Source organism: Chinchilla lanigera, unplaced genomic scaffold (assembly GCF_000276665.1).
Source record: "Chinchilla lanigera isolate Chin_1 unplaced genomic scaffold, ChiLan1.0 scaffold00033, whole genome shotgun sequence".
NCBI lineage: Eukaryota > Metazoa > Chordata > Mammalia > Rodentia > Chinchillidae > Chinchilla > Chinchilla lanigera.
The window spans coordinates 4,306,614-4,315,072 of NW_004955434.1; the positions used below are offsets into that span (position 1 = coordinate 4,306,614).

The 8,459-nt window shown below is 40.9% G+C and overlaps 1 protein-coding gene across 3 annotated transcripts in view; it reads right to left on the reverse strand.

Moving 5' to 3' along the window:
- Pip5k1b (phosphatidylinositol-4-phosphate 5-kinase, type I, beta) overlaps positions 1-8,459 on the reverse strand; it is a 294,854-nt gene extending 286,395 nt beyond the window's left edge. For all 3 annotated transcript variants that reach the window (XM_005388578.2, XM_013516348.1, XM_013516349.1), the window contains exon 1: positions 8,314-8,459. The gene's annotated coding sequence lies outside the window, so the exon portion shown is untranslated. The remainder of the gene's footprint in view (positions 1-8,313) is intronic.

Consider the following 8,459-nt stretch of genomic DNA (forward strand, 5'->3'; position numbering starts at 1 on the left):
TTTTTTTGGTTTTTCTCCGGTACCAGGAACCGAACTCACGACCTTGCGCTTGCCAGGCAGGCGCTTTTGCCGCTGAGCTAAATCCCCAGCCCTGATAAACTATAATTTCTAAAGACATAAAACACTGAAAATGAAACACTCACTAAAACATCTACCAATTGGCACTACAATTAAGTGAAGTGAAAGCCTATGAAATCTTGCTTTAGACTCAAGGCAGTAAATTATTATAAATATTCCACAAATGGAAAAAGGAAAGTGTGCCTATCTTAGCTTTAAAAGGTAGTACTTTATGTATCTGAACAGCCCCAAAACAGAATGTCAGAAAAATAAGCTCCTTATTGGCCAGTGAACTAAGTAAAGGAGAAAAAATCAAGCTTGGTGGCTTCACAAATGGAGCTACTGAGCCCTTCCCTCAGAAATCCCCTGCCCCTCATTACATGAGTCTTTTTGGAAGCCACAAGTCAGACAATATGATTGTTATCTGGTTCCCATGATCACAACCGAGTCTCATAGCAAGCCATGAGTAAATGGGCTCGTTGCTAAGAACCACAATAGTACAGACCTCTCTCCCAAATATAGAAAAGGCACTTGAGATTTTTCAATCTAGCACAATAGGGCCATTTGATGCAGGGCAAAGAACCTTGAATCACTGAAAAAAATCCCAAATTTATCACTTTATTATAGCATAAAAGACACACTCTATTCCATATAATCTTGTACAAATTCAAGGAAGGCTGAACAATTCTGGAGAAAATGTCTATTTAAAATTGACCATGCAAAAATTGTGGCATTTAAATAAATGTTCTTGACATATTTTTTTCAGTGAGGTGGGTTTGTTTTCTTCTTACAGTATTTATGTTCTTGCTAAAAAATTAATATGAAATTTAGGGTGAACATTATATTAAAAAATATGGACATGCCCCAGTTTATAGGCCATGTTTCATGAGTGAAGCTTATCAATCCTGGTGACAAACCAGGTGGCCTTATGAGTCACTTTCTTCCAAGTTCTACAGGGTGCCTACTCTCCAAGTTGAGCCATGTGGGGAGTCTTCAGTTGAATTCTCATGAGTCCAGCAAAGAGCACTGGATATGGTATCATGGTACCGGCTATGCAACAGATCACAGGCCACACAAGAGGGGACAACAGTCAGATTTGATGCTTTTAAAACTGTAGTCCTTTAATGTTGAGTAAAATCAATTTGGTGGATCATGATCAGAGACTGATAAAGCCTGGAGGTAGATATTGAAGGTTAGAAGAGGTGTTACTGGAAAATAACAAAGTACATTTCCCATAATTCCTGTATTATTTCATGAAACTTTGTTTTGAGCATATTTATTACTTATATGTCTATATATATATTAGTTTTAACACAGAATATGTTTCTTACAGGGCACTGTCCCTGCCCTAAATGCACTGAATGTGTTCCTCCAAGATTCATGTTGAAATCCCAGTTCCCTAGTGTGATGGTATTAGATTATGTGGACTCTGAGAAGTGATTAGATCCTGAGGGTGAGGGTGGAGCCCTCATGAACGAGATCAGTGCCCTTTTAAAAGGCGCTCCAGAAAGCAGAAAGTTCTCACTCCCTTCTTTTGCCACATGAGGATACAGGAAGAAGTCAGCAGTCTGAAACCTAGAGCGGGGCCCTCACTAAAACCCAACCATGCTGGTATCCTGGTCTCAGACTTTCAGCCTCCAGAACAGTGGGAAATAAGTTTCTGTTGCATATAAATTACCAGTTTCTGGTACTCTGTTGTAACAGCCTGAGCTAAGACAGGTTGGTATTTCTCGTATTCACTGTTCATGTATGACAGAATAACTGACAAAGTCATGTGTGGAAATAAATGCAAGCTTAGGTCAGGCAAATTTATACTAATTAGCTTCTAAAGGATGCTACAGTCCTGTCTATTATTCCAGTCCTAAAGATACCTAGATCATCAAACCGTACTTTAGTTTCCAACCAACTCCTCAACAGTTGCTTTGCCCTTAAGGATTTAGGTTATGTTAGCCTTTGTATTTAGATCAAGTTTTGTACTTTGTGATGGGAGACATCCAGCAAACCTTTTGAAGTAATATTATATAACACAGAATCCCCTTTAGGTAGAAGTCACATGATTGCCCATCTATGTGCAGGGTGAGTCACATATAACTAAATAGCTCTTGAAGACAATTTTTTTGAGGACAGCCACCCTTCAATGCTATCTCTATTTTCTTTGCTCTAAATAAAAGTATTCCTGTCCCTTTCTATTCCTTATGAAACCTTCTCATCTTTTACTTCTGCAATTTCAATGTTTTAAGCAAGTAACTCTCACATGGTTCAAAGTTGTGGTCTGTAATAAAATGCTTTCCTTCCATTTCTTCCTCTTAGAAAGATAGTTTACCTCCCTGGAGGCAAACAGAAGTACCAAAAGTACTTCATGTGATGACTTGGGGTAACCTTTCTTGGGAATAATAACTGTAGCTACCAATACACCAATGCTAATCATAACAGATATACTATTAGGCAATTATAAAGAAAATTAAAGACAGCCAGGCATGATGGCACATGCCTATAAGCCCTGTAGGAGACTGAGGTATGAGGATCCCAAGTTTAAACCTAACCCAGGTAACTTAATAACTTAGAGAGACCTTGACTCAAAATTAAAAATAAAAAAGGCCCGGGGATATAGTTCAGTACAAAGGCCCAGGATTCAATCCTCAAGAATGGAAAAAAGTTAAAGACAGCATCAACAATATGAGTGATTCATTTATTATCAATGTAGATTACTTTCCTTCCCTGGAAATTTACAAAAAGAATTTTTTTAAAAAGTGGGTAAAAGGTTCTGGCTTATTTTTCTTCAACAAAAATTTACCTTTTCCAGCACTACACGAATTACTAAAGATGCAATGGGGAAAGAAGTTCACACATGTAGACTCTATCCTTTAGATGCTTAGTCCCTGGTGAACGCCAAATGAGTCCAATACTGAATCCTTCCCAGAGAGTTGACCACTGGCTCTGTCCTAGACTGGGGTAGGTGGCAAAGGCCTGCTTCCAAAAATAACCTCAGAACTCTCCTAACATCTGCCTAGCCAATATGAAGATCTGAAGATCACTGCAGAAGGGGCCACAGACAGGCTGTAGAACGGACTCAGGAGCTGGCTGGTTCTCAGCATGGCTGGACAGCAAATAACAAGGAGCCAAGTGGTGTGTTTGAGACTGGGGGGCTGGGGAAGTCCTCATGGCTTCACTGGAGTTTTCAGCCTGCACTATAAGACAGGAGACTGTTTATGAGCATGGGCCTGATGCCACTCCAGGGCAACAAAAGCATCAGGGATAGGACGCAGTTGAGAAGAACAAATCCTCAGAGCCTTGTGTAAGAATGCAAAAGGTCACCAATGTAGAGAGCTCCCTTGGCGAGAATCTGCTCCTCTGGGAGTACCCATCATTTAGCAGGGTCAGTGAACATGAAAAGCCTTTTTATAAACTATGTGAAGTTCTAGATGCCCAATCCAGTCACAAGGATTGGTTCTCTTATGATTTATGTGGTTTTGAGAAAAGCCAAATCTGGCAGGATGAGAATTTTTAAGTTTTCTCCTTGTATTTCTGTAGAACAGGTAGATGCCACCCTTTCTACAAGGGTTCACTTGTGCATTCTCCAAAAGGCCGATACTCTGAGCAAGAGGTCTAACATTCATTGTCAACTCTGAGCATGCATCAGAATCACCAGAAGGCCTGTGACACTCCGACTGCTGAGTTTCTGATTCTGTTGACCAGACTGCAGTAAGAGTATTTGCAATTCTGATACGTTCCTTGGTTGATTTAAGGATTGCACTTTTGTCCCATTAATAAGAAAGTCTAAATTTTGAAAATAACCAGTATAAACTATTGAAATTAGTGTCTATCACTGTGCTTGACATTTCTTAAATGGTTCAGAAAATAGAATTATTAGAATAATTAAGGAACATCCCAAGGTTCGGAAGAATAATATTAATCGGGCTGCATAAATTGCTCAGTGCACATTTACTAAATCCTTGCCACTTGCCAGACATCCTGCTAAGTTCTAAGAATACAAATATAAAGAAAACATGATGCATAACCTTTTCCACTAAGAAATGTTTTCTAAATATCTATGATGTGCTTACTGTTTCCTCAAGAAGGTAATAGTACTCCTTTGAAGTTGTTACTGCTCTTTTCTTTTCTTTATTGCCCTTTATTACCAAATGTTATGACAAAGTGATCTCAATTGAAGGCATAGTTTTAAAAACATTTCAAAGTGTGTAAAAATGTTAAAAACCCGTCATGCAACATGTTGAGTCTATTTCATTTCTTGTGCCAATCTAAGAAGCCAAGAAACATATTTTTTTGCTAGCTATAAATTTAATCCCCTCTCCAAACTCTTTATTCAGCATTACTGAGCCAAGAAATCTTAAATATTATTTTTTTCTAACAAAGTAGAACAACTTTTTATAGTCCTGTCTCTGAAGTTTACTTCCAATTCAAAGTAATTAAACTTCCTAGTTTCACCCATTTTGTAAATTCCCCCAAACATAGTGTATATACATTGTTTATTGAGTACCACAAACAATATAAAAATCTTGCTACAAGAAAAACATACACTTCATATGGTTGTTCACTCAAGCACTGGTTTAATTTAAAATGACAATATCAGGACATTGTCAGCTGATGGAACAACCAGCCAGGTCAGTCACTATGTTTCAGATATTCCAAGAGTAACCTAATTTGGGTAATAGTCATTTGTTTTCTTGTGTGATCATCTCTTTGTACCCTTCTGAGAACTACATAAGAGAAGATAGAAATGAAAATAAAATGTACAAAATTAAGCCTGTTTTCCATGGCTTAATCTTTTATTTTGAAAGGACCTGGCCAAATAAAATTCATCAGTGACAGCCAATTGTTTATGACATAGTGCTCCCCAAAATTTCACCAATAAATCGAGCTTAAAGTTGATTTGCTAAAAATAAAAAGAAAACTAAATAAAATCAAATGCTAGGTTTTCTTCCTCCCAATTTCCCTGGCATTTAGAAGAAACACATCCTGCTCCATAGATAAGACCACAAATGAACAGCTGAGATACATAATGTACAATTCTAACTGGACAGCTTCTAAAAAAATAGAAGGAGACTCCTTCCAACTCTAGTTAATGCACTTGATACAAAGAGAAAATGTTTCTGCAACAAATATATTTAGGACTTAGTGTTTCTCATAGAGGCTGTAACCATATAAAATTATTTTTCTAGGATAGTAAATGCTCTGACTCACCAGTTAACAGAAGTACAGGCAAAATGCAAATGCAAATGAAATATATACATATTTATGACTTTACTGGCTAGATGACAGGGCCACCTTTAGCTTCTGGCTTTATTTACCAGGAAGAGAAGCTTAGAAAACCAGCACACATTTGTGTTTCTAGTCAAACAATTCCCTCTCTGCAAACCCTGGTTGGTGCAAAGTATTAATTCTGAGTCTGCTGATGTACACAAGCCAAATCATAGTGAATACATGAGAATTGAAAGACATTTTCTCCTGGACAGTATTTAGTTGGAAGAGAACATTTAAAAATAGAAATATTAAAATATTTAAAAATATACCTACTCTTGAATAACTATTAGCAGATAGATGTTTCCTGTTAACTCTTATGATCTTTAAAGGTAAAAATTGAACCTTCACCATAGAGACACAACCTTGAATATAAACGTCAGAATTTCACATTAACCCTGGCCATCCCACTATTATCTGCATAACTACGAGCAAGTAAGTTTACTCCCTATGTTTCAGTTTTCTATCCTATCAAAGTTAATATTTTATCAGAATTAACTTTAATAGAAAGAAACATACCATGGTCCCTAATATAAATGGCAGGATTTATTAGTGATATTTAAGATCTAAGGTACTCTTTGTCATCATTCTTCCATAGATAAAAATTATGGCTTTTCTGTATATAGAAAAGAGGAGTTGAAGGAGAAGAGGATTTTAAAAGGGAACAGAAACTAGTTGGCTTTGTTAATTAGTTTCCTGCTCTGAAACCACAGGCCAATCTCAGGATCTGCTGAAATTCATTCAGTACTGTGATCTAAAAGTGAGTGGTTCTTTCATACAATGACACAAGACAATTTCTAAGGGTGTATTTTTTAGCCAGCTATACATTACTAACAACTAAGAGGGTAGAGACAAACAAAAGAGCATGAAGCAGACGACATGAGTCTACTGCCTATAAGGAGCAAGAAAAACTCTTCACTATATGATGTGCTCAGGAAAAACAGCCACAGTGGGCACCATGAGCCACACTCCTGGTAGGCAAATTATCTTATATGCAGGAAATTTACACCATCAGATGCTGTGTTTTCCAGTATATATTTCCTTTATGAATGATTTCATTTATCCACTTCATCAATTCAGCAACTATTTGGGGCATACTTACTTTTTGCACAAACTACAAAGCTAGAAAAAATAATGGTATGAATTTACTGTTGCAGTATTTAACCAACATGTACCTTAGAGTACTTTAGCTCCTCACTATTTTCAAGTAAATCAGAAACCCAAACAACATAGATGCTAAGCTAAAGCCCACTTGTACTTTTCCTTCCCTTCATTAATAGGTATGTGGTGAAAGGGGGGGGAATTAAAGGTAGAATAGGTAATTAGACAATTCTCTTAGTTGAGAAAAGGTAAAGAGCTTTCCTTCTAAAGAAAGTGATACCACTGGGTTATAAACACACTGATCAACATTGCAGAATGCTAAAGTTGGAAAAGGAAATAATGTAATACGAACATATATAATGTCAGACTTGGAGGTGAGGAGATCTGGCCCAAATATAGTACCAGAACTAGAACCTAGGTCCCCAGCTAACGTGCTTCGCAGTCCCTGGTCTATGGCTGCATACATTGTGTGTCCTCATCACTCTCAGAAGTTGGACAATGGTAGAATATAATAAAACAATGAACAAAACATCAAGAGGTGAGTTCTAGCCTGGTAAACACCACTAAATTAGATGTGATACCATGGAAAACTTCCATCATTTGTCTAGACCTGTTTCCTCATCTGTAAAAATGTGAACAGCAACTCAAGAGTGACACTGTACAGATGACAGGTTTTTCCCAGCGGTTCCCTTCAGCTGGGCATCCCCCAACAAAAGCTGCCATGAACACTATTTAGTTCATCACATTGAAGCCCTAATGAAACCAATCCTTTGACTTCTCACCACTCCAACAACTGCAAAACACTTCGGCCTCGCCACTGAATCAGGGGGAAGTCTGTGAATGGATGCATTTTACCAGACAAAGGGGTTCCCCAAAGCTTCGGTCAGGAATACTGGGTGGGGGAACCACTCCTTCCTTGCTGGAGATTAACATATTCGGATTGTCCCACCCGGACCCTTAAGGGCCATTCATTCACCTTAGAGCCAGGGCCCCCTGCAGGCTGAGCACGTCTTCCAGAAGCAAGGGTAGGGGGTGTTATTTTTAGTCTGCCACACACTCCCTTCAAAAATCATCAAAGAAACTACGCTTCCCTCCTCTGGACCCCTGATTTCAGTAGATCAGATGAAAAATCCACCAACCTATTCAAACAACTTCTCTGGAACAGTTTTCTACCCAACCTTGCTGGCCACACGGGGCGGGTGGTGTATAAGAACTGACAACATATTCATCTGCAGAGATGGGAGATAAGCAGACATTTGTCCTCTTCATTCCGAGCGACTCCTGCACCAGCACGGCAAATCAAACCCGGCATCTCCCTCGCGATTGTCCCACGCTCTCACCCCCCGCCCAGATGTGGAAGCGTCACGTTGGCCGGGCTGGGGGAGAGCGCGGGGAGACGCAGAAGTCTGCCACCGCGTTTAGGTTGGAACCTCTCCGCACCTGTTCATTCCGGCGCCAGCACCAGGGACGACCAGAACACCGACCTGCGAGAGCCCCTCTTGAGATCCCGGGGGCGCCTGCAAGTTCTTCGCTTTTAGTGCCAGGGGAGAGTGGTGAGACTGCTCCTTCTGCTGCCACACTGCGTGGTCTCCCGAAACGGGGCGGGGGCTTGTGCTTAAGCGAACCCAGGGTCCCTGCCAAGTGTCACTGCGGCCCGAGGGACGGGGGCGGCGAGCCGGTGGGTGCCCACGGGGAGCGCGCAGCTGTGGCCCGCAGGAAGGAAGGTCCCGCTTCGGTGGCCACGGGCGCCCCCTCCACGTCACCCCCAGCACAGCGCCGGCAGCAGAGCGGCAGGGTAGAGAGACCGTCTGGTCTCCTCAGACACGCCAAGCCCCCAAGAGCGGGCTGCCGAGAGGGGTCAGGAGGGGAGGAGCCGGGGACGCGCAGGAAACTTACCTCACCCGGGCAGCATTCGGGAGCCTCCGCTGTCGAGACCAGTTGCGCCACAGCCTGCAAGTTGTCGAGATGTTGTCGCTTCCCCGGGCGAAGGAACAGCGGCGCAGCCGAGGGGTGGGGCCGGGCCCGGGCCCGGGGTTCGGGCA